Here is a 23,864-nt window from a genome sequence, read left to right as displayed (position 1 = left end):
CTGCTCTCTTACCGAGGCCGAGTCCTGGTCATAAACAACTTTGCAGCACCCCTAATGTGGCAGAGAATCAAAGCCATATTTCCTCCTGAACATTTTCTGCTGAATACACAGAAGACCATAATAAACTTCTGGAGTGGAAAACACTGGCTCTGTCCGCAAATCCTGACTCTTCCCTTGGAGGAAGGTGGGCAGAGTCTTGTGGACATTGTGTGCAGGGCAATGTCCTGCGGCATTGCCTCAATCTGGTGGCTTCTCTACAGTCTGTCAGACTTAGTTTGGAGGCCCACCGCCCTTCTTATCCTTTGTCAAGCTGGAATGCTTGACTATTCATCAGGATTATTTTTTAATGAATGTGAAATGTATTGATTTGTCCTTGTTTCCACATTTTTATAATAGCATTTTAAATGCTTGGTGTGTTTTTATAGTCTACCGTGATTATCTTTCCCACACCAAAGACATGCTTTTGAACGAACTCTGTTTTACAACTCTCTTTTTAAAATAATAAGAATGGAGCATTCTTTGATTGATCATTTTATTAAAAACGGTGTCCATTGCGTTTCTGATCTAATGATTGAAAACACGAGATGGTTGAGTGCTGCAGCATGAGCAACCAAGGTTTGCATCAGGTCCAGCCACATAATATCACTTCTTTTGTAAAGTACTTCATGTATACTGCAGAGTTAAGGTATTTCCTTAACCCAAATATTTCCCAAAAATAAATTTTTGAATCACACCACAAGCAGGCCTGAAAAAAAATGTAATGCATACCAGGCCGCTGTTAAAGCAATTCAACGCTTTTTCGGAACTTGGCAGTCAAGGAAGTGGCACAATTACTTGCCTACAGAATACCCCTTCCAACCTAACGGGAAAACATTTTACCATGTTCTCATCCCATAGAAAACTGCTGAGCCGTCGTGGAGGTTGGCACATTGGGTATTACCCACCAACAAGCTCTTGCATATTTTTTTCTCCTGCAATACCTAACCAATGTCCCTTCTGTGGAACTCTTGAGACTTTGTCACATGCTTATGTTGAATGTGCACACTTGATTCCTTTGTTTGGTTTGCTTTGTAAATTGTGCTCCAAGCTTTCTTTGAACTTTACTTTAAAAGTTTTTATTTTTGGCTTTGACTCCAAAACACGTCCACTGGAAGTAATTTTGGCCAATTTTCTCATAGCCACAGCAAAGAAGTCTGTATATCGCACAAGAAGAATGAAAATTGAAAATATTTCAGGGTGTGCAGATAACCTTCTGGCTTTGTTTAAGGGACTTGTTTTTACCCATATTACAATGGAATTTTATTTCTACACATCCACAAACAAAATACAGATTTTCAAAAGTATGTGGGCTTCAAATGATCCACTTTGCATGATTGAATTTTTTTTTTTTTAGATTACAGATTGATAATTTTTGTGAACACATTATGCAACCATGTTCTTTTGAAAATATAACTTTTGTGTCCAAATGAAAAATGTTTCTCCTTTGTAAAAATTTTTTTATATACTTGTGTAATAAGAGGACATAAAAGTCGTCTGACTCTCGCTCGCTCTGACCCTCTCTCTCGCTCGCTCTGACCCTCTCTCTCGCTTGCTCTGACCCTCTCTCTCTGATTGTCTCTCTCTCTCTCTCTCTCTCTCTCTCTCTCTCTCTCTCTCTCTCTCTCTCTCTCTCTCTCTCTCTCTCTCTCTCTCTCTCTCTCTCTCTCTTTCTCTGATTGTCTCTCCCTCTGATTGTCTCTCTCTCTCTCTCTGATTGTCTCTCTCTCTCTGATTGTCTCTCTCTCTCTGATTCTCTCTCTCTCTGATTCTCTCTCTCTCGCTGATTCTCTCTCTATCTGACTGACTCTCTCTGAGTCTCTCTCTATCGCCCCCTGCTGGCTGTTGGTGAGTCGAGTGGAGTGTCATGGCGGCTTTGTGGTCGAGGTGAGCTGTGATCTGCCCTATTTTTCGCCTTTCTATCCCCTTTCACATCATTTTTTCACCTCTTTTCCTTTGTTTCCTTCTGCGTATCATTATTTGTGCCCCCACCCTCCCCTTTTCGTTCGACCTCGCACTTCGGCCTTCCCTTGCACCATCATCCCCCGACCCCGCCCATCTGCCCTCATTATTTCGCGGTTTGCCCTTCGGTTCATCTCTACCCCTCCCATCCCCTCCCCTTCCCTCCCCTCCCCGTAAGACCTCGCACTTCAGCCTTCCCTTGCACCATCATCCCCCCACCTCGCCCATCTGCCCTTGTTATTTTGCGGTTTGCCCTTCGGTTCATCTCTACCCCTCCCCTTCCCTCCCCTTCCCTTCCCTCCCCTGCCCTCCCCTTCCCTGCCCTCCCCTCCCTCCCTGCCCTCCCCTCCCCTGCCCTCCCCTGCCCTCCCTCCCCTGCCCTCCCCTGCCCTCCCCTCCCCTCCCCTGCCCTCCCTCCCCTGCCCTCCCCTGCCCTCCCCTCCCCTGCCCTCCCCTGCCCTCCCCTCCCCTCCCCTGCCCTCCCCTGCCCTCCCCTCCCCTCCCCTCCCCTGCCCTCCCCTGCCCTCCCCTCCCCTGCCCTCCCTCCCCTGCCCTCCCCTGCCCTCCCCCCTCCCCTGCCCTCCCCTCCCCTCCCCTCCTCCCCTGCCCTCCCCTGCCCTCCCCTCCCCTGCCCTCCCCTGCCCTCCCTCCCCTGCCCTCCCCTGCCCTCCCCTCCCTGCCCTCCCCTGCCCTGCCCTCCCCTCTCCTGCCCTCCCTCCCCTGCCCTCCCCTGCCCTCCCCTCCCCTGCCCTCCCCTGCCCTACCCTCCCCTGCCCTCCCCTCCCTCCCCTGCCCTCCCTCCCCTGCCCTCCCCTCCCCTGCCCTCCCCTGCCCTCCCCTCCCCTGCCCTCCCCTCCCCTGCCCTCCCCTGCCCTCCCCTCCCCTGCCCTCCCCTGCCCTCCCCTCCCCTGCCCTCCCCTGCCCTCCCCTCCCCTGCCCTCCCCTGCCCTCCCCTGCCCTCCCTCCCTCCCCTGCCCTCCCCTGCCCTCCCTCCCCTCCCCTGCCCTCCCCTGCCCTCCCCTCCCCTGCCCTCCCCTGCCCTCCCCTGCCATCCCCTCCCCTCCCCATCCCCCTGTTTTCTCCTCACATCCTTTTTTCCTGTGATGGAGGGAAAGAGCCCACGGCTTCTTTGTGGATAGCTTTCAGTTGGCGGCACATCCCGGCCCTTCAACTGATCGTTTTTTTCTTCACTGGAGCTGTTTATTTCCTTTGGAAACCTGTCTCGGCTCGTATTTAATTACTGCACGAGAGAAATCATCCCCCCTCCCCCTTCCTAAACATGACTTCGTATTCCCGTTATGCGGCATTTGAAGCATGAACAAGAAAACATGGCGTCGTCTGTGTCCTGCCCGACGACGTCATCGTCGAGGATCTCGTTATCGCTTCAGGAAACATAGTCGGTACTGACAAAGTTCGTGCAGCCTCACGAATGAACAAACGTGTGGTTATCTTCGTGTCTGAGACAGAACTGGTTCACGAAATCGTATCGACCGGACTACCAACAGACGACGGACATTTCGTGCTCGTCTCCCCTCTGGACACACCGGCCGTGACGGTCATTATCTCGAACTCTCCTCCTTTCCTGAAGAATCAGACGCTGATCTCCGAACTATCTCGTTATGGTTCTGTGGTTTCACGAATCACGATGTTACCTTTACGTAGCCAGGACGATTGGATGAAGCATGTGATGTCTTTTAGGAGACAAGTTTATGTGGTGCTTCCTCCCTCTAACGCTGAAAGAACCTTGAACATTGTTTTAAAACTCAAAATTGATAATCATGATTACCAAGTCTACGTAACCACTGACACCCTGAAATGTTTCCAATGTGGTAATTTCGCACACTTGAAACGATCTTGCCCAAAGGCGACTTCGTCAAACGATGAAACAAACCTCGTCAACAACGATACGTCTTCTTCTTCTTCTTCCTCGACTGTGAAGGAAGCGAATCTCGTGTCCGGTAATAAGGCCCAGGCCTCCCAACCCGATAGTCTAAACAGCAAAACGAATGTTTGGGAAGGTTTCACCATCGTCTCATCAAGGAAGAGAAAGACTTTACCTGATGGTCGTTTAACCCAGAAGAAGGCGGCATTTACAAACGAGGAATCTGTCGGTGATGTCCCGCAGTTGTGACTCGACAATGTTTACCCGGAATGGACCCGGTATTCACCCGGTATGGACCCGGAATGGACCCGGGACCTACGGAATGGACCCGGACACTGGTACCTACGGAATGGACCCGGAATAGACCTGGAATGGACCCGGTACCTACGGTATGGACCCGGACCCCGGTACCTACGGAATGGACCCGGAATGGACCTGGAATGGATCTGGAATGGACCCGGTACCTACGGCCAACAAGTTTACCACACTTGCCGGTGAGGACATCGACGGCTCCCTGACAGAAACCGCTTTACCTGTTATCGCAGTAAATGAAACTGTTTCACTCGTTAAAAACTCTCCTGTTGGAAAGTCCATTGACGGTGATACACAGACCACTAGTGATGAACCTGCTGTCACTTTGGTAAATATTAACCCTAAATTCTTGTCAGCAGGAAATAGCGAAACAAATGTTAACCCTGTTACTGCTCCCATCTCATCACGTGGTGAAGCTGGAAACGCAGGAAATGTTAAAATGGATGTTTTACGAGAGACCCCCAAAGTACTGTATACCTCCACACCGTTGGAGGTCGATTACACCGTTATGGTCGATGGAAGCGATATCGCTGCATCCGCTGATGGTGTTTCCGTTTCATCAAATCTACCGATTATTTCCGTTACTTCATCAGGAGACGTTCCCACAATGGAAGAGCACATAGACGTGGTAACCAGTAGAGATCCGTGTATCAATACTGACGACAGTGTCGATATGCAGGACAATACAAGCTTGTGTGACTCGGAAATTATAAATGACTGACGAATCGACCTGGAGGAAGCAAACAGGAGCAGTCAGGTGGAAAAGGCAGAGAATCTCACCAGTCAAGGTCCTTCCCTCCCTGAACAAATAAGACTTCTTACAAAATACATACAGGAAACGCAATATAAACCTGACGGAATACTTTCCAGATCTACCGTCCTTCCTTGAGTGTGCTCAGGCTATCGTACGTAAGCCTGACTTATTCGGTTTCCACCAGACACACTGTCACCGCTTAAAAAAATTAATCGCCAAGCCGAAAAGGGATTCGAATCAATTATCCCACTTCTGATCTTATTCTTAGAAGCTATGATTTTCCTCATGGCCAGTTTCAAGATTGGAACAATAAATGTTAATGGTGGTGGGAGTCCGCTCCGCAAGATCCAAATTAAACAGCTGGTAGAGGTCAACGGTCTTGACATAACTTTGTAACAACAGACCCATGCTGTTCAATCTGTTCAGGCTCAGTGACAACTATTTATGGGCAAGGAATGTTTCTTCAGTAACAACTCCTCGTCGAAGGCAAGCATCATGTTTGTCTGAGGGAAACATTTCCACCGGTCCTGCCTTAAATGAGTATTATTGATGGACACCTTTCCTCCGTGACCTTCTCTATCGATCAGGTCAAGTTCACAATTCTCAATGTGTACGCTCCAAGCAAAAATGACGAGCGGATCTCCTTTTTTGCCGAACTGAGAAAATTCCTGCAAACACTGGATTTGCAGACTTGTCTAATTATTGGTGGCGATTTTAACTGTACTGTTAATGCTTCATGTGACCGAAACGGGCCGGAACCCCAACCATGCACCGCAAAACTTTTTGCAAACATCATTGCGAAATATAATCCATGATATTTTGCGCGTGCAGCACCCTTCTGATCGGTCTTATACATGGTGTCGTTGTTTAAACAACCACATCTCACTTGCGAGGCTTGATCGCATCTATGTAAATTCTCATTTATTACATGGAGTTTATAAATCCGATATCGTGCCTTCTGGTTTCTCTGACCATTCCCTGGCTCGAGTCTTTATTCAACTCTCTAAACCACGTCCAAGGAGCTCTCATTGTAAATTCAACAATAGTTTACTAGAAAACCTCAACTTTATTCAGGCCTTTGAATCCTTCTGGACGGCTCTCCGAGAACAGAAGTTAAGCTGTTCCGTTAACCCGCTGATATGGTGGGGTTTAGTAAAAACCCAAATTAAAGGGTTCTGTCAACAGTATCAGTTTTTCTCAACAAGGGCTGACCATGAAGTAAAAACATTATTACAGTTAGAGATTTTACATCTCCAACGGGTCATCGGACAAAATAATAGTAACTTATAAAAAACCTTAACTGAGAAACAGTCCTTATTAAAGGAAATAACCGAGAGGAATGCACGTGGTGCCTTAGTTCAGATGAGGGTGCGACACCTGAATGAGGCAGACGTACCATCCAAGTACTTCATTTCCTCAGAGAAACATCTTCCCAGTAAACAGCTTTCTCAGCTGCGATTGGCAGATTCATCCATTACCTTTACACAATCAGAAATCAAACTTTTTGCGAAGGAATACTTTTTGAAAATATATTCAATATAACCAATAAATCCTGTCCGTGCACCTCTATCTTTGTAGGCCTGCCAGTGTTGTGTGCAGATGGGCGTTCCCAACTGGAAAGACCCATTACTTTGGATGAACTTGGCACTGCCCTGCACGGCCTTGCCATTGGGAAAGCACCTGGTTTGGATAGACTTACAACCAAATTTTACAAGAAGTTTTGGCACTTATTGGGTTCAGAACTCATGAACACTTTGAACGCAAGCTGCCAGCTTGGAGAGCTACCTCAGAGTTGCCACTGAGCTCTTCTTACCCTCATCCCAAAAAATGGAGACATGTGATGTATTGAAAGTTGGCGTCCTATCTCTCTGTTATGTACGGACTATAAGATATTTTCAAAAGCCCTGGCATCGTGACTTACTCTTCATTTATCCTCGTTGTTGAAGGAAGACCAATGTTACAGTGTCCCAAAATGTTCCATCTATAACATCTTCCTTGTGAGAGACATCATTGAACTGTGCAAGGAAAACCCTAAAGATTTAGGACTTCTCCTTGATGAGGAGAAAGCCTTTGACCGTGTTGACCATCGGTACCTTTTTGATGCACTTGAGCGGTTTGGACTTAGTTCGACCTTCATCTCTTCTATTAAAATACTATATAATAATATTTATAGTGTCCTTCAGATAAACAATGAACTTGTTGCACAATGAACCTTTGTCTGTTAACAGGGGAATTCGACAAGGTTGCCCTCTTTCTGTGTTGCTTTATGCTCTCTCCATCGAACCCCTACTGGTTTCTTTGCGCTGTAAACTAACAGGGTTTCGTTTGTCCCAGCTTGAAGGGCGTATCAAGGTACTGGCATACACCGATGACGTGTGTGTATTCGTTCAAGATATCAATGACATTAACGTCGTTCGTTATTGTTTATCCTTATTTGAAAAGGCTTCTTCAGCCAAAGTAAATTGGAACAAAACGAGCGCCCTTTGGCTCGGTCCGTTGTGCCACTTGGTGCCAAGACTTCCTGCTCCACTGTTATGGGCCAACGATGGTGTGAAATACCTTGGAGTGTTCCAAAGTAATAATACCACAGTAGCAAAGAATTGGGCTGGTCTGCTCGAGTTTGTTGAGGGTAAACTGCAAAAATGGAAAGGTCTGATCACCCAACTGTCATATCGTGGAAGGGTCTTGGTCATCAACACACTGGTGGCCTCTCGCTTATGGCACAGGTTCTTCGTGCTGCATCCTCCAGCGGCGTTGCTTCAACACCTCCAGAAGTGCTTCGTGTCATTTTTCTGGGACGGAAAACACTGGCTGTGGCCTGGGGTCCTCAGTTTACCACTGACCGATGGAGGCCAAGGCCTGGTCGACATAAATTTCCGGCTAATGGTCTTTCGACTCTTGCTTGCTCTTCGCATGCTATACACGCGACCCTCTCCACCATGGGTCAACGTCGCTCGTCACCTTTTGCAACAGGCTGGGGGGCTCGGCTATGACCATTCACTTTTCCTGATGGACCTTTCCAAAATCGACACATCTCCCCTCTCTGGTTTCTATCAGAGCATACAAAATGCCTGGCAAGCTCTGACAATAACAAGAGCTACACATTCTGACACAAAACAGATGTTTCTGGAAGAACCTTTGTTCTACAATTCCTTTTTCCAAAATATGCTTGCTGATAGGTGTTTTATTCAACGCTTTACGAACAAGGGTGTTAAATGTGTCGCAGATCTTCTCAGCCCAAACGGCAGCTGGATCGGAGCTGATGCATTGGCAAGCCTGGTCGGCGATCCTCTCGAATCGTGGCACGCATATTATGTAGTGTGCTTTGGACATACACACAGCTTGCACCTGCTTGGGAGCAGGACCAGCAAAGCAATGAACAAAATACACATTGAATACCTTCTCTTTCTACCTTTCCTGAACTCGTATGTGTTTTTTCTCTAGCTAACTCTCTTCCTTGTCCCCTTTTTAACGTAGGCTTCAATGGGCTTCCCAAACAAAAAGACCGTTATTTGGGTTGTGTAAAATTTATTTCACAACGGCAAATAACACAGCAGAGGTTTCGATGGAGAAACCTGTTACCTTGTTCTCCCCCTTATTTTCCCAACTGGAAAGGTTTTTGTCACCCTCCTGTACCGCCATGACATGGCGACCTCCAATGGAGACTAGTACACTGGATCCTTCCTTCTAATCACTAGTTACCACCGTTTTTCAAATCTGCTTGTAGATGACTGTCTTTTTTGTAAGAAGTGTGAAAACCTTTTTCACATCTATGTTGAATGCCAACGGTTGGCACCTTTATTCATCTTACTTCGGAATTGTTTTGTGAGGTTTGTTTTGATTTTTAACGCTTGTGTGTTCATTTATGGATTGGATGTCTCACACAAAAATTCCAATGCTGTGTTTGCCAATTTCCTGCTTGCTCAGTCAAAGATGACAGTACATAAGTAAAGGAAAAAGAAAACTTGATGGTGTTGGAGTAAATGAAGAAGATGTTTTGCTTTTAGATCCTCGTGGAGGATCTCTAAGTCTTACTCACTTTGTTGTTCTTCACCTTCTTCTTGTGGACTTTTTTGTTTCACAGCCTACAGTTTTCATCAAAACTTCCTGAAACTTGGCATATATATATATATATATATATATATATATATATATATATATATATATATATATATATATATATATATATATATATATATATATATATATATATGTAGAAATACCCTACGCAGACAGTTACCATCTCCGATTTTGAAAATTCCTCGAGAAAAAAAAGTTATAGTGTCAAAATATCTCTGCTAATGGAAATCGCCCAAAAAATTATCTCCGAAACTAGGCAAGCTTTTTGAATTCTGTTTGCGAGAATCAAACAGGGCATTAGCAGAGATGAATTACCGCACATATGATACATCACTATGATGTAATATCAATTTTTATGACGTCATTCCTACTTTTTGACATTTTTTGTTTCACAACCCAGAGTTTTCATCGGATCTTCGTGAAACTTGCCATGTATATGCAGAAAGCCCACGCGCAGGCAGTAACCATCTCCGATTTTGGAAATTCTTCCTAGAAAAAAGTTGACGTCATAATATCGTCGCTAATGGAAATCGCCTATACCATTATCTCCAAAACTAGGCAAGCTGTTTGAATTTTGTTTGTGGGAATCAAGCCGGGCATTTGCACAGATAATTTATCGCAAACCCGATACATCACAATGACGTCATATTCGTTTTTATGACGTCATCATTAAGAGGACAAGGATCTTAGCTCATTTGAGCTTGTTGTTCAAAAATCTTGTAATAAGTTGTGTTAAATTGGATTTTGCTTTCTTTTCAGTTACTGGAAGATTACCACAGTTCGAATCAAAATTGTGTATGAAGGAAGTTATTTGCCAAGTCCGAGAGGAATGTTTATCCTTTTGTGAAATGTTTTGTATATAATTCACCCGATTAATCCTTTGCTTTCTTCAGAAATTGTTTCTTGGTTTTCTATTTTTCTTTCTTTCTCTGAAATGAAAATGTGACTCCCATTTGGGGGCTTTTTTTTCTATTTTTATAATAAAAAGATACAAAAGTCTCTCTTCTCTTGCTCTCTTGCTCTCTCTCTCTCGCTCTCTCTTTCTCTCTCTTTCTCTCTCTGACTCTCTCTGACTCTCTCTGACTCTCTCTGACTCTCTCTGACTCTCTCTGACTCTCTGACTCTCTTTCTCTCTTTCTCTCTCTTTCTCTCTCTCTTTCTCTCTTTCTCTCTTTCTCTCTTTCTCTCTCACTCTTGGTTCATGGGCACCAGCAGTTGGTTCTCAGGCACCAGCAGTGACCACTATTTTCGTTGTGTCTGTGTGTCTGTGTGTCTTTATGACTCTCTCCAGAGAATAGCTCCGTGACATTTGATGCGATCTTGATGAAACTTGGACACAAGCTAGATATCATGGTCGAGTTGTGTCTTTTTGTATGAGGGGCACCCCACGCCCCTTGTGGGCGGAGCCACACCCACTTGAACTTTTTGTTTATTTATTTATTCTCGATTTTTTTTTTCTCTCGCAATTTCATTTCCTCGAACCTGTGCATAATGTCCATAAGTACAACATATAAAAAATCCGATTTGATTTGGTCAATTTTGATGGAAGAGATAGGTTTTTATGGTAGGGCTTCCTCAAAAGCTTCCACTACCACAATTGTACCTATCGTGGCATTGTTCAATAATGCCCGCGAACCATCGTCACCTCCCGGCTTGTCTTTTTTATTGTATCTTATTTTATAAGTATTTTCTTTTTACTTCACATGATTTTTGAATTAACGAATTGTTTTCTTCCAATGAAGTATCACACGATCTGTGAGGAGTGTCTTCTGCGTTTTGAGAGCGTTGTACAAATTGTAACAGCATCGACCATACACACGTCTCAGGCTCAAGTGGAAGTGACGCTACATTTATTGGCTCACAAAAGGAACACGATATACATTCTGTTACACCTCCCTTCTTAATGAAGAGTAAGATCAAACATTGTCAAAGTGGTGTCAACTGAACAATCAGCATCCACAAAGCTTTAGCAACATGTTAAACTACTTATTGACTTGCAGTGCCACCAGAAACCAAGTTTGAGTAAATGTTTAACCAACTTCGTATATCAGTACAAGTCTGCAATGGTCATCAATGCCAGTTTACAAGAAGTTTATGGATTTAACAAACAAAATTTTTATACTTCTGAGGCTCAACAATCTCACGTCCTCGTCTAGTATGCTGCATGGTTGTACGCTGCATGGTGTGTAATGTTCTCTCACAGGTGTAGCTGGTTGTGGCATACCTGCTCCACTGTTCATGTCTTCATGAGTGGTATTGCTCATATTGATCGTCGCAGCAGGTTAAAAAAAAATTTTTGTATACCTTGTCGATGCTCGTGTGATAGCAAACGCACAACACACAGCGAGGGGGGCATGAGACAAGAGGGGTGGGAGTGGGAAGGACAAATCAGTCGGGAACAGAGACATTAGGAGATCTGTGGAAGAGAGATGGATGGGTCAGGGAACATGGGGTATACAAGATGGACATTACAAGGACTTTCAGGAAGGAAAGTAGGGAATTTGAAGGAGGTGGGTTTGGGGTGGATTAACGGGGGTAGAACAGATCGAGGATTTGGATGGGGGACGATAAGAGCAGTGTGACCACTCCTTGGCTTTTTTCACAAGATCTTGGCTCTTCGTTGTTCACCTTGGCGTCTTGGTTTTCTATAGCTTTTCTTGGCGTAAAGGTTTTCTATTATCATCGCTTTTCTGAAACCTTGTGAATTCTTGGCTTTTTTCATTGGCTCACCTTGGCATTTATGAAAATGAGGAGTGGTCGCACAGGATAAGAGGTGGTGGTGAACAGCTGTTTTGAAGGCCTGGAGGGAAGAATGGGATTGAACAGAGTGATGGAGTTTATTCCAAAGGTGGGAAAAAACAGGAATGAAAGAGTGAAGGTGAGCAGTGATTCGTGATTTTGGTAGTTTTACCAGAAGGGGGTTATTGGCGGACCTTGAGCGCCCTGCGGAAATATGGTGGGGTCAAATCGCAGATGGAGCAGGAGGGGGCAAGACCAGAGAGGAGACGCTCGAAGACAGAAAGACCAACCACCTGCCAGTGGTGAGAGAGTGAGAGGCCCAAAGACTCAGTTCATTGCAGGAGATGCCAATGATCCGAAATGCCTTGGTTTCCACAGCGTGAAGCTGAGAAAGGTGGGAGGCAGGAGCACCAACCCAGAGGGAAGATCAGTACTCCATCAGGCTGTGGACAAAAGCTTTGTATGTGATCAGGAGCTCAGGTGGGCCGAGGAAGGACTTTGCACGATGGAGGATTCCCAGTCGGCGACTGGCTTTGGAGGCCAAGTTGGAAATGTGGTTTTCCCAGGAAAGATCATGGCAAACAGTAAGACCCAGAAGCTTAAAAGAAAGGTCTTCTTCCAGAGGATTGTTGAGAAAGTCGATGGGTGTGTGTGTGGGGGGAGGGGGGGTGGGGGGGAGATGGGGGGTTCCAAATGGTCCTTTCGGAGAGACAAAGTGAGAGTGTGAGATTTGTCCATATTGAAAGACGTTCCACGCGTTGGAGCAGTTTGTGATTTTATCCAGATCTGCAATGAGTGAAGAAGCTCCTGCTTGCCGGTCTGAGGGATGACAAATGGTACCGCAGAGGGTGGAGTCTTGCTCACGAAGGGTCATGACATCATCTTCAGGGGTCATGAGAACTGGTGGTGGCTTATTCGTTCTCAAAAGATGACGTCTGTTCCTGTGAAAAGCACACCTGATGCCGTTGTCAACCCAGTATGATCTGGGGTGCGAATCCACTTTGGTAACGATGACTGGCTGCCAGGTGTTCTTCCTCCTGATGCAAACAGTGTCACCCGGCTGCAGGTTAGCCAACAATCTTGCCGATCTGTCATGAAAGACTCTCTGTTTCAGCTTCTGTTGCATCAACTGTACTTTGGGATCTACGATTGCTGGTTTGAGCAGCTGCTTGGTGACTGGTATCTTGGATCTGAGAGTCCTGCTCATGAAGATCTGTTCCGGCGAGAATGATGTACTTGTGACAGGGATGTTTCGGTACTCCAGAAATGTCAGGTAAGTCATCAGCTTTCTTCATCATCCTCTTGATGGTTTGGATGAAACGTTCACTTTGGCCATTGGACTGGGCAAATCCAGGACGGGATGTCGACTGTTTGATTCCCCAGATTCGCGTGAACCGCCTGAACTTTTGGCTGTCAAACAGCATATTGTCACTCATTAGCTCTTCTGGAATGCCATGATGTGCGAAGACCTCCTTCATCTTAGTGACGATCATGGTGGCAGTCTTGTCCTCCATCTCCACCACCTCTGGATACTTGCTATAGAAATCAACCACCAGGAGATAGTCTTTGCTTTGATGTGTGAGGCCATCGGCTCCCACCTTCTGCCATGCAAGCTCAGGTATGAGGTGTGGTCTCAACGGCTCCTTGGGCTGTGCATTCCTATGGCTGAGGCAAACTGCACAGTTGATCACTGTCTGTTCAATGTCTGCAGTCATGTTGGTCCAAAACAGACCACCAGCAGCCCTGGCTTTCGTTTTCTTAGCTCCCATGTGACTCTAATATAGCAGAGCCAGAATCTCACTCTTCAGTTAGCTCGGGATCACAATGCGGTGACCAACACACAGCAGTCCGTCAGCTATGCGTACCTCATCTTTGACCGGCCAGTCGTCTTGGAGGACGCTCGGAGCACTGTGATTCTTTTTTTGCCATCCCATAATGGCTGCCTGCCTTACCATCTGGATGTCAGGGTCCTCAGCAGCTGCAGCTCGGATCTGCACTTGTCTCATGGCACTCACTGGCATGTCACGCAGTAGGCAGTGAACCATGACTTCGATGTCATCCTCCATCTGGTTGTCTGATCGGTCACCAGGTAAGTATGCACGACTCAGCGTGTCGGCTACATACATGTACTTACCTGGGACAAACCTCACATCTTGTTCAGAGTGCTGTAATCTCAAAAGCATTCTCTGCAGTTGCAGAGTCGTGTTTCCCCAGGAATTTCTTGAAAATTGCCTCTAGAGGGCGGTGATCCGTCTGCACATTCACTGGCTTTCTGTACACATACTGGTGGAATTTGTGGCATGCGTAGCAGATTGCCAACAGTTCCTTTTCGATCTGCACATAGTTATTTTCAGTATCCGTCATGAACCTTGATGCATAATGAAATGGCCGACCCTCCTGAAGCAGGCAACAACCAAGCCCACTCCAGCTAGCATTTGCTCGGATTGTCACCGGCTTGGAGATGTTGTAGTATCTCAGAACGGGTTCTGTTGCCAATGCTGCTTTGACCTTGTTGAGACTTTGTGTGTGTTCCGCTTCCCAGCTCCAGGCTGCATCTTTCTTGAGCAGTGCACGGAGCGGTGATGTGATCACCGATTCGTTCGGTATATATTGCGCTAGGTATTTGACCATGCCCAACAGGCGCTGAAGTGCTTGTTTGTCTTCTGGTGTAGGCATGTCAGCAATTGTGCGGATCTTGGACTTGTCTGGTGTCAGTCCCTCTGGAGTGATGACGTTGCCCATGTACCTCACTTTGGGTACTCAGAACTGTACCTTGGTCCTGTTGAACTTCACCTGTTGTTGCCGATCTCTCTACATAACCTTGTGCAATATTTGGTCATGTTCTTCCACGGTTTCAGCGGCAATGATCATGTCGTCGGCGATAACCTGCATACCCGGAATGTCGCTGAAGGCCTCCTGGTTTCTCTCGTGCATGCTTTCACTCTCTGACAGTATGTGAAAAGGCATGTGGCAGAATCTCATCCTTCCCCAGGGTGTATTAAATGTGCACAGGTTTGAGGACTTCTCTGTCAGCTTCACATGCCAGTACCCATCTGCCATGTCAATCACTGTGAACACCTTCTTGGTGTTCAGTTGTCTCTGCACATCACATGGTGTAGGCATTGTGTATCTCTCTCGTTTGATTGCATGGTTCATCGGCTTTGGGTCGAGGCAGATTCTCATGTGGCCATATTTTTTTCAGTGATTACGAGGTTCCAAACCCAGTCAGTGGGCTTGTTGACCTTGGCCACTAGACCATGTTTCTCCAGCTGTTCCAGAGTGTCTTTCAGCTTCTCATACTTTGCATAGGGAACACGTCTGGCTGGCTGAACAGTCGGCATGACATCGAGATTCAGCTCAGTTTCGTACTCCTTGAACTAGCCAGTGCCTGTGAACACATCTGTGTACTGCTCGAGCAGCCTCTCCTTGGTCAGTGGAGCATCCAGCGAATCTATACGCTTGATAAGGCCCAGCTTCTCACATGTGTTTTGCCCTGGTATAGGAACAGTGTTTTTTTCAGTTACATAGAATTTTATTTTCCAGTCCTGTCCTTTATTCTTGCAGGGAATCACTGTTGTAACCAATGGCTGAATCTTGCCATCACCAAAAGCAGTGAGAATGATGTTGGTGGGTGTTCTGGAGTGCTCAGGCATTGCAATCGTCAAGGAAGGCAGCGAGATTACGTTTGCTGGACACCTGTATTGAGCTTGATGTTCACCACACTAGCCAACTGTAAGCTGCTCTTGCCAACTGCCCGCAGGTCAGGTGACGTCGTCATCCAGGATACCAATGAGCACTGAATCTCTGACCAGAAACTCTTCAGTACCTTGCTCGGGATCTGCATCCAGAAGACATACCCTTCTTGTGCCTCCACCCTTGCAGACAGCAGCCCAGTGATTCTTGCCTCCACACTTGGCACACGTTTTGCCAAATGCTGGACACCTGCGTGGCCCAGGACTGTTTCTTGCCACAGTACTCGCACACAGGCTGAGTAAGGCTTCCCTGGCACCTTTTTGGAGCTGCTATCATGGCTCTGGCTGCAGGCTGGCCTTGGCTTGCTTGGGAAGGTGGTGTGCTGTTGTTGTCTCTTTATCCACTGCAACGACTTGTTTGTCACTCTCCATGCCGTCGAGCTGCTGCCTGATTGATTCAGCAGAATGGCATATGTCCAAAGCTTTCTGCAGTGTGACCTCACCTTCCCGGAGAAGTCTCTCCTTCGATCTCTTATCTCAAATCATGAGTTTTTCTTGAGGTCCGAACTCACACATGGCTGCTTGCGTTTTGAGTTCAATGAGCCATTGGTCGATCGTCTCACCCTCCTGGTCACGTTTCCAAAAATGATACGTCTCATCCACAACGTTTTTCCTTGGTCTGCAGTAATCCGTGAACTTCCGCAGCACCAACCCATAATCATTCACATTGTCACCCTCAGCAAAGGTAAACGTCTCGTGAATAGCCAGGGAGTCCGGTCCCGCCAATTCAAGCAAAATGGCGACCTGCATGTCGGTGTCTTTTTTTCTTGAGCTCAGCGGCCGTGAAGTAGTTGGAGAATCGTGCAGCCCACTTGTCCCATGCATCGGCAACATTCGATGCCTTAAAATCTTTGGTCTGGGAGACTTTAGGACTTCCATAGCGGCGTTTGGTTCGCTTATCTGACACCATGTGACAGCATCAACCGTGTACACGTCTCTGGCTCAAGCGGAAGTGATACTTCATTTGTTGGTCCACATAAGGAACACTATTTTCATTCTGTTACACAACCTTTTCTGCATGCTTATTCATCGACATTGTTTTGTGTTTTATTTTTGGTATTTTTCATTTTTAAAATCATTTACCAGTGTGTTTCTCCCTTTGACAAAGGTAAGTTTATTTTTTTCTCTTTATTTCCTGACTTCTGAGGTTTTATGAGGTTGATCTTCATATGCTTTTCCCTGCGTTTGTTCGGCCCTGCCAGGCAGGATAGCTGATTTTCCGTTTGGTTTGGTCATACTATTTTGTTTTATTCTATTTCATTTTATGTTTTCAAATGTTTGATTTAATGTAGGTTTATTTATTTTATCAATAAAGCATCCAATCAAGTCATTGCTTGATGTTACTTCAGCATATCGAATAGTTTTGGTCTCCATGTAAAGATGGTTGGCTGGATGTTGGAAAAACATCTGAGGTTGATATGATGTCATGTTAGCATACGAGACGTCTCAAATGAATGAAATGGTAGAAATTCGGAAATGCAGCTTATATATGAATTATTTTTCCCTCATATTTTACTTTGTTTAATTTTTTGGTCTCTTGATGGAAAAGCTCACTGACGGAAAATCAAAAAAAATCGGTGAATCAACATTTCTGAGCAATTTTTTTTTTGAGCAAATACTCCAATACGAGCCGCATCTTTGTCTATAAAATTAGAACGGGCACTCGTAGAGCGCATACCTTCGCCGCAGCCACTAGTTACCTTTGTATTAAGTTGTCCACAACGCATCTCAATACAAATATGCATTTCATGACCCCCATGACCTTTGACCCACAACCGCTACCTAGGGTGACAATAGTACTATACCTTGTGTCATTTCAGAAGATGGGGAATTGAACACTGAACAATTTGGAGTTAATTTGATGTAAATCGGAAACATATTAACTGTTTTCATCATGAAAAAACGATGTTGACCTTTTTGTGACCTTGACCTTTGATCCGATCGCTCCCAAAATCTAATGGATTTGTCCTTTCATGATGCCAAACAAATCCAAAACAATTAAAGCCTCTCTGTGTTTTTTTTTTTGCGTTAAGTTGTCCACAACGCTTTCCGATATAATGTGAATTTGTGTGACCCCCTTGACCTTTGACCCCCAACCGCTGCCTTGGGTGACAAAAGTACTATACCATGTGTCATATTACAGGATGGGGAATTTAATTTTGAACATTTTGGAGTTAATTTGCTGTAAATCAAAACAAAATTGACAATTTAATCGCGAAAAAACGATTTTGACCTTTTTGTGACCTTGACCTTAACCTTTGATCTGATCGCTCCCAAAATCTAATCGATTTGTCCTCTCGTGATGCCAAACACATCCACAAAATTTCATGACAATCTGCGAATTGGTTTTTGTGTAATGTTGTCCACAACGCTTCCCAATCAAAAACTCCATTTTGGTGACCCCCTTGATCTTTGACTTCCACAGACTAACTAGGGTTGCAAACACTATACCATACGCTATATCAGTGGATCGGGATTTGAATACTTAACATTTTGGACTTAATTTGATGTAAATCGGAACAAAATTGACACTTTAATCGCAAAACAACGATTTTGACCTTTTTGTGACCTTGACTTTGACCTTTGATCCAATCGCTCCCAAAAGCTTCGCCTGGCGTCCTTGAGTAACTGCACATCATCTCTGAAAATTTCATGCAAATCGGTCCAGCATTTTTTGTGCAATGTTGTCCGCACACATATTTACCAATAAATAAATACACAGGGGTCAATACAATACCTTCGTCAAACGAAGTTTGCGAAGGTAATAAATACAATAAAATACAAAACATTAAAAATATAAATAAATATTACTGTTTTTGGTTTTCTTCAAATAATTTCAAAAACATTTTTATATATATATATATATATATATATATATATATATATATATATATATATATATCTATCTTCTTCTTCTTTCAGCTGCTCCCATTCGGGGTCGCCACAGTGGATCATCCGTATGATCCGCATAGTGATTTGGCACATGTTTTACGCCGGATGCCCTTCCTGACGCAACCCTGGTCGCCTCTTACGACACAAGGATATGGTACACCTATTTTAACCGGGGTATACACCCGCCCAGTATACTGGTACTCATTTTGCCGACCTCAGAAGAATGACAGGCTGAGTCAACCCCCTGGTGTATTAATTCAGTGGCTCAACGGGGCTTGAACTCAGGACCTTTTAGATCCCAAGCCGCTGCCCTAACCACTGCGCCAACACCAGGATATATATATATATATATATATATATATATATATATATATATATATATATATATATATATATATATATATATATATATATATATATATATATATATATATATATATATATATATATATATATATATATATATATATATATATATATATATATATATATATATATATATATATATATATATATATATATATATATATATATATGTATATATGTATATATATATATATGTATGTATATATGTATATATATATATATATATATATATATGTATATGTATATATATATATATATATATGTATGTATATATGTATATATATATATATATATATATATATATATGTATATATATATATATATATATATATATATATGTATGTATATATGTATATATATATATATGTATATATATGTATATATATATATATATATGTATATATATATATGTATATATATATACATATATATATATATACATATATATATATATACATATATATATATACATATATATATATATATATATATATTGCAAATATCTTCCATGAACCTAAACATTGTATATAAAAGCATATCAATAAAAAAATTGTAAGTTAACTTCGTTTCAGTTCCCAGGCCCATCGGACCCTTGTTATGTAAAGTCGTCTCGATTTTAATTCATGAACCTTTGGGTTAATATGTACAAGGAAATAGACATACAGTCGTCATAATACAAACACTGACACTCAGTGGACAAAAATGGGGAAATGAGAGCAATTTAAGCCTCAGTGTCTCTTCATAAACACAATGTTTCTGAATATATTATGAGCATGGGATGTTTTGGGTAGAATGAGGGAGATGATGTAGAGGCTGACAAAAATCTCAATTGCAGAGTTCTCAGAGCCCTGTACTACAGCAACTGTTCTAGCAGACCTCGACACGATTACAGAGCCAAATGTGCTCAGATTACACAACCAGGCCATTTTGGAGCAATCGCTCAAACCATGAGAAATGGGGAAATGTTGACCTACAGCTCCATCCAGAACCACCAATCTCTCTGAGATGCTTAATCAGAAGCTCAAAAGCAACATCAGTGTCTGCTCCTCAAAACTCCTTTGTCTCCCTAATCAGTGCTCCCTGGTTCCCTTTCCCTTTTATCGAAATCCAAATTGATCGTAAATGTTTCCAGGATGAGACCCGATTGGTAAAGGCCAATGGGGAAATCTCCCCATTGTGATGCATCTCATTGTCCTCACCCACACAGGGTGTGCCAGCATATCTCATCCCACCCTGGGTAACATTACTTTCTCCCCAGGCTGCATCTAAGGCCTAAGTTACATTTGCTCTACGGTGAGGATACGGCGGCCGTACGCCCTCTGAATTGACAGAAACGTGCGGCGGCCGCAGAGTTTCTGAGGTGGCCTCAGGGTGGCCCTACGCCGTATGGCTATATTTTACAGGCTGTAAGGTCGCCGTGGAATTATAACGTGGAGTTATAACTTTTTTCCTTTCTACGTTCACCGTAGCAATTCGACAAGCCGAAAAAAAAAAAAACTGGTAAACAAAAAAAAAATTTACCTATTCGTTACCGTCCGTCTCGCCGCACGTTCGCCTTAAGGGCCCCCTGCGGTCGCCTTGCGGGCACCTTGAGGCTACCTTGCATCTGCCTTGAAAATTCTATGGCCGCGCAGGGCCCCCTTAAGGTCACCGTGCGACATCAAATCAAATACCGTACGGCAACCCCACGTTTTCGGTCTCCACAATTTCTAAGACCTAAGGCCTAAGTCACATTTTCTCGATGGCGAGGATACGGCGGCCGTACGCCCTCTGAATTGACAAACGTGCGGCGGCCGCTTAGTTTCTGAGGTGGCCTCAGGGTGGCCTTACGCCGTATGGATATATGTTACAGGCTGTAAGGTCGCCGTGGAATTATATCATGGAGTTATAACTTTTTTTCATTTCTACGTTTGCCGTAGCAATTCGACAAGCCGAAAAAAAAAAAAAAAAAACTGGTTAAAAAAATAAATAAAATTAACCCATTCGTTACCGTCCGTCTGGCCGCACGTTCGCCTTCGGGCCCCCCTGCAGTCGCCTTGCGGGCACCTTGCGTCTGCCTTGAAAATTCTATGGCCGCCACAGGAACGCCCTAAGGTCACCGTGTGACATCAAATCAAGACCGTACGACAACCCCACGTTTTCGGTCTCCACAATTTATAAATACGCCGTGCAGCTCCCCGAAAAATAAAAACATATGTGACTGCGACATTGTGTGACCGTGGAAATACTGCGGCCGCCGTATAATTGCTAGTGGCCGTAAATTTTGCAGACCCCACGGCCGCTGTGGCAAATGTAACCTTGGCCTAAGTCCTCTTCACATCCCCTACCCTTTAAATTCTGGGTTGAAGCTCATCAAGTTGGTGACATCAATATCTATTCCTCAAGCTCTCAGTTGGTTTGCCAAGAGAGTAGATGGAAGATGGACTAAAATTTGGTCGAACCTACACAGCACTTGGACGATTAAGCTATGCTGTTTATGTATTTAAACTTTAAATGCTTTCAAAACCGATGAACATTCCTCGGATGTAATTTTAAAGAAAATGCAACATATACTCCACGATGCTGCATCCCCAAACATTAGATGCATCCCCAAGCATTACATCATGAACATTAGAATTTTTAACTTGTTTGAAATTGGAATTCCAGACGAGGTATTGGCATCGTGCACCGTTCGTCCATCTGTCCGTGTCCTATTTTGACTTGTCTGGCCAAACCGCTGGCCTGATCCGGCTGAAATTTGGCAGAAACATTCTGCTCCTGACTGGTATTAGGGATTGCAAAGTTTGTTGTGGTCATTTGACTTTAAGTAGGTCAAAATGGTCGACTTAGTAAATTTCTTCAAAAATCATCTTCTCCAGACCCACCAGTCAGAATGCTACCAAATTTGAGTGACAACATTAGGCCAGGGCCCAGATAAGCTGCAGGTCCAGTGGTCCTATTTTTGTCTTCTACAATCCTGCAAGGTTAGTCAATTGGAAAACGAGGCCATACTTTTGGGGATTGATTCTATGGAGCATGGGATCATGAGATCATTAGCACTGAAAATCGTGCAAATATCTTTTCAAAATGTACTTTTGGTTTTTACAAACAGTTTTCGGTCAATATCTTTTGTTTTAACGAGATAACAAGTTGATCAAGTAATGGGGACATAAGCCTTTATTCAAATTCAAGCTCTGCTTTTTGCTTTGAAGGGCAAGCACTCGATAGCACTCGAAGGCTGCAGGGTAGATGGGATGAGAAAGACAGGGATAGACAGAATGACTAAGAGCATTCATTAAATGTGTCTCTCCCCAGTAGAAACACCTGCCTTACTGTCAGAAAGGAAGAATTACAGCATTCCAGGCAGCTCTGCCATCTTTCCCCTTGCTTTTCTCCAGGCAGTAATCCAATAATTATAAAGTGCTTTTCAGGGACAGGTGCATGTCCAGGGGATGGAATGTCTGATGCTTTGTCTGCAGGCATGGCTTTGTCAAACACCTGTTACTTTCAAAATGTTGCTTCCTGTCCAAGTGTCCATTGTGACTGATGGGGTCATTTGGTTAGCTTGTGTTTTTATCCTGTCCCCCATTTATTGTTCACACTTCAGAATATCTGGACGAACATCTCGTTTATTGGAAAAAGTTTTATCTGTTCTTTAGATTCTCTCTTTGTAAATAAGTAACAACGAACAATAAACTAATATTGTTTGAGCCACTTCTGTAAGCTTCTGTCATCAACACCCTTAATCTCTGTGTTTCAAGGTAGTCATCTTTGATCTTCACGTTCGGACTGAGTTTGAGACATTCAAATGGTGGTTCTGTGGCCTTTTGTGAATGAGGTTCCTTGGCGTTTTCAGTTTTAATGGTGACCACCCTTGTCTTTCCACACACAGCTCACTTTTCTCAGTATTGTTGATAAATGTGAACATCTAATGGCATATACCAGTACTGTGAGGTCGACGTTGGAATAATCTGTACAAGTGCAGTGCTTATGCTTCTCACCCTCCTATATTGTAGAGAAATGTCACCACCTGGTGGGCAATGAGGTAAATAGATAAAGTTGTTCAACATTCCTTTTACTCCAACCAGTCAAACTCCTCCTCATTGCCTCATTACTCCCCCATACTATCTTGTCTGATAACCAGCGATACTGTGTCTACACTGGCAATCGGTCAGAAACTTTGGCACGTTGTCGTTCCAGCTAAATCCCATCGGGCCAACTTTGTGTTGAGGTTGCTATCATCGCAGAAACTTTCCTTCTAAACTGGACAGCCCCACAGCCGAAATGTATGGCAAACGACAGACGGGTATTGATCATCATTTATTGAGGTGACTTTTTTCTGGTTATCTGCCATTAGGCCAGCCTTTTTTGTGGTATACAGGAAGGGCTCGTGGGAGAGCTAGTCAAAGCTCGTGGAGGAGGAAATTTGGAAGTAGGAGGGCTTGGAGGGGGGGACGGGGGAGGAGTAGATGTGGGTGTTGGTTAACAAGGATCGAAGAGATCATGGCTTTGGATCGTGGATCTGAGATGGTGGTGAACAGCTCGCTGTCTTGAAGACCTGGAGGGAAGAACGAGATTGTAAAAAACATGCGAGGAGGTGAGGAGGAGTGTTTCTGGATTTAGGTAGTTTCACCAGAAGAGAGTTTATGGTGGACCGTGTGTGCCATGCAGAAACCTGCTGGGAGGGGTGGGGACAAAGCATGGATAGAGCAGGGGATGCAAGACCAGAAAAGAGGCAGTAGTAGACAGAGACCACTGCTCTGTCTGTGATGGGAAAGTGATAGGCCCATCGACTCGGCTTCAGCGCAGGACATTACAATGATCTTGAAGACCTTGGTTTCCATGGCATCAGAATAAAGCAAGATGTGAGGCAGGGGAGACAGCCCAAATGGGAGAGCAGTACTCCATCAAGCTGCGAATGAAGGCCTTGTCGGTGGATAGGAGTTCAGGTGTGCCAAGGAAGGATCTTGTATGACAGAGCATGCATGATCAGGCTGGCTTTGGAGGCCAACTTTGAAATGTGGTTTGCCAAAGAAAGATCATGGCAGATAGTGAGACCTCAGGCTTTGAGTGACTGAACTTCCTCAAGAGGATTGTTGAGAAAGTATAT

General features: G+C 44.3%; 1 long non-coding RNA gene across 8 annotated transcripts in view; it reads left to right on the top strand.

The window, feature by feature from the left end:
* Positions 1-3,135: 3,135 nt before the first annotated feature.
* The window catches only part of LOC147028349 (uncharacterized), a 149,981-nt gene continuing 129,252 nt past the window's right edge, over positions 3,136-23,864 (top strand). For 4 of the 8 annotated variants that reach the window (XR_015057530.1, XR_015057529.1, XR_015057528.1 and 1 more), the window contains exon 1: positions 22,935-23,082. This is a non-coding gene — a long non-coding RNA (uncharacterized LOC147028349). Of the gene's footprint in view, positions 4,375-22,934; positions 23,083-23,234; positions 23,352-23,864 lie in introns of those variants that run through there. The other 4 variants (XR_015057525.1, XR_015057524.1, XR_015057523.1 and 1 more) reach the window with 2 other exon arrangements.

This window comes from Eptatretus burgeri, chromosome 4 (assembly GCF_056783735.1).
Source record: "Eptatretus burgeri isolate ZD-2024b chromosome 4, Ebu_testis_v1, whole genome shotgun sequence".
Classification (NCBI taxonomy): domain Eukaryota; kingdom Metazoa; phylum Chordata; class Myxini; order Myxiniformes; family Myxinidae; genus Eptatretus; species Eptatretus burgeri.
This window is presented reverse-complemented; position numbering and strand designations above follow the sequence as displayed.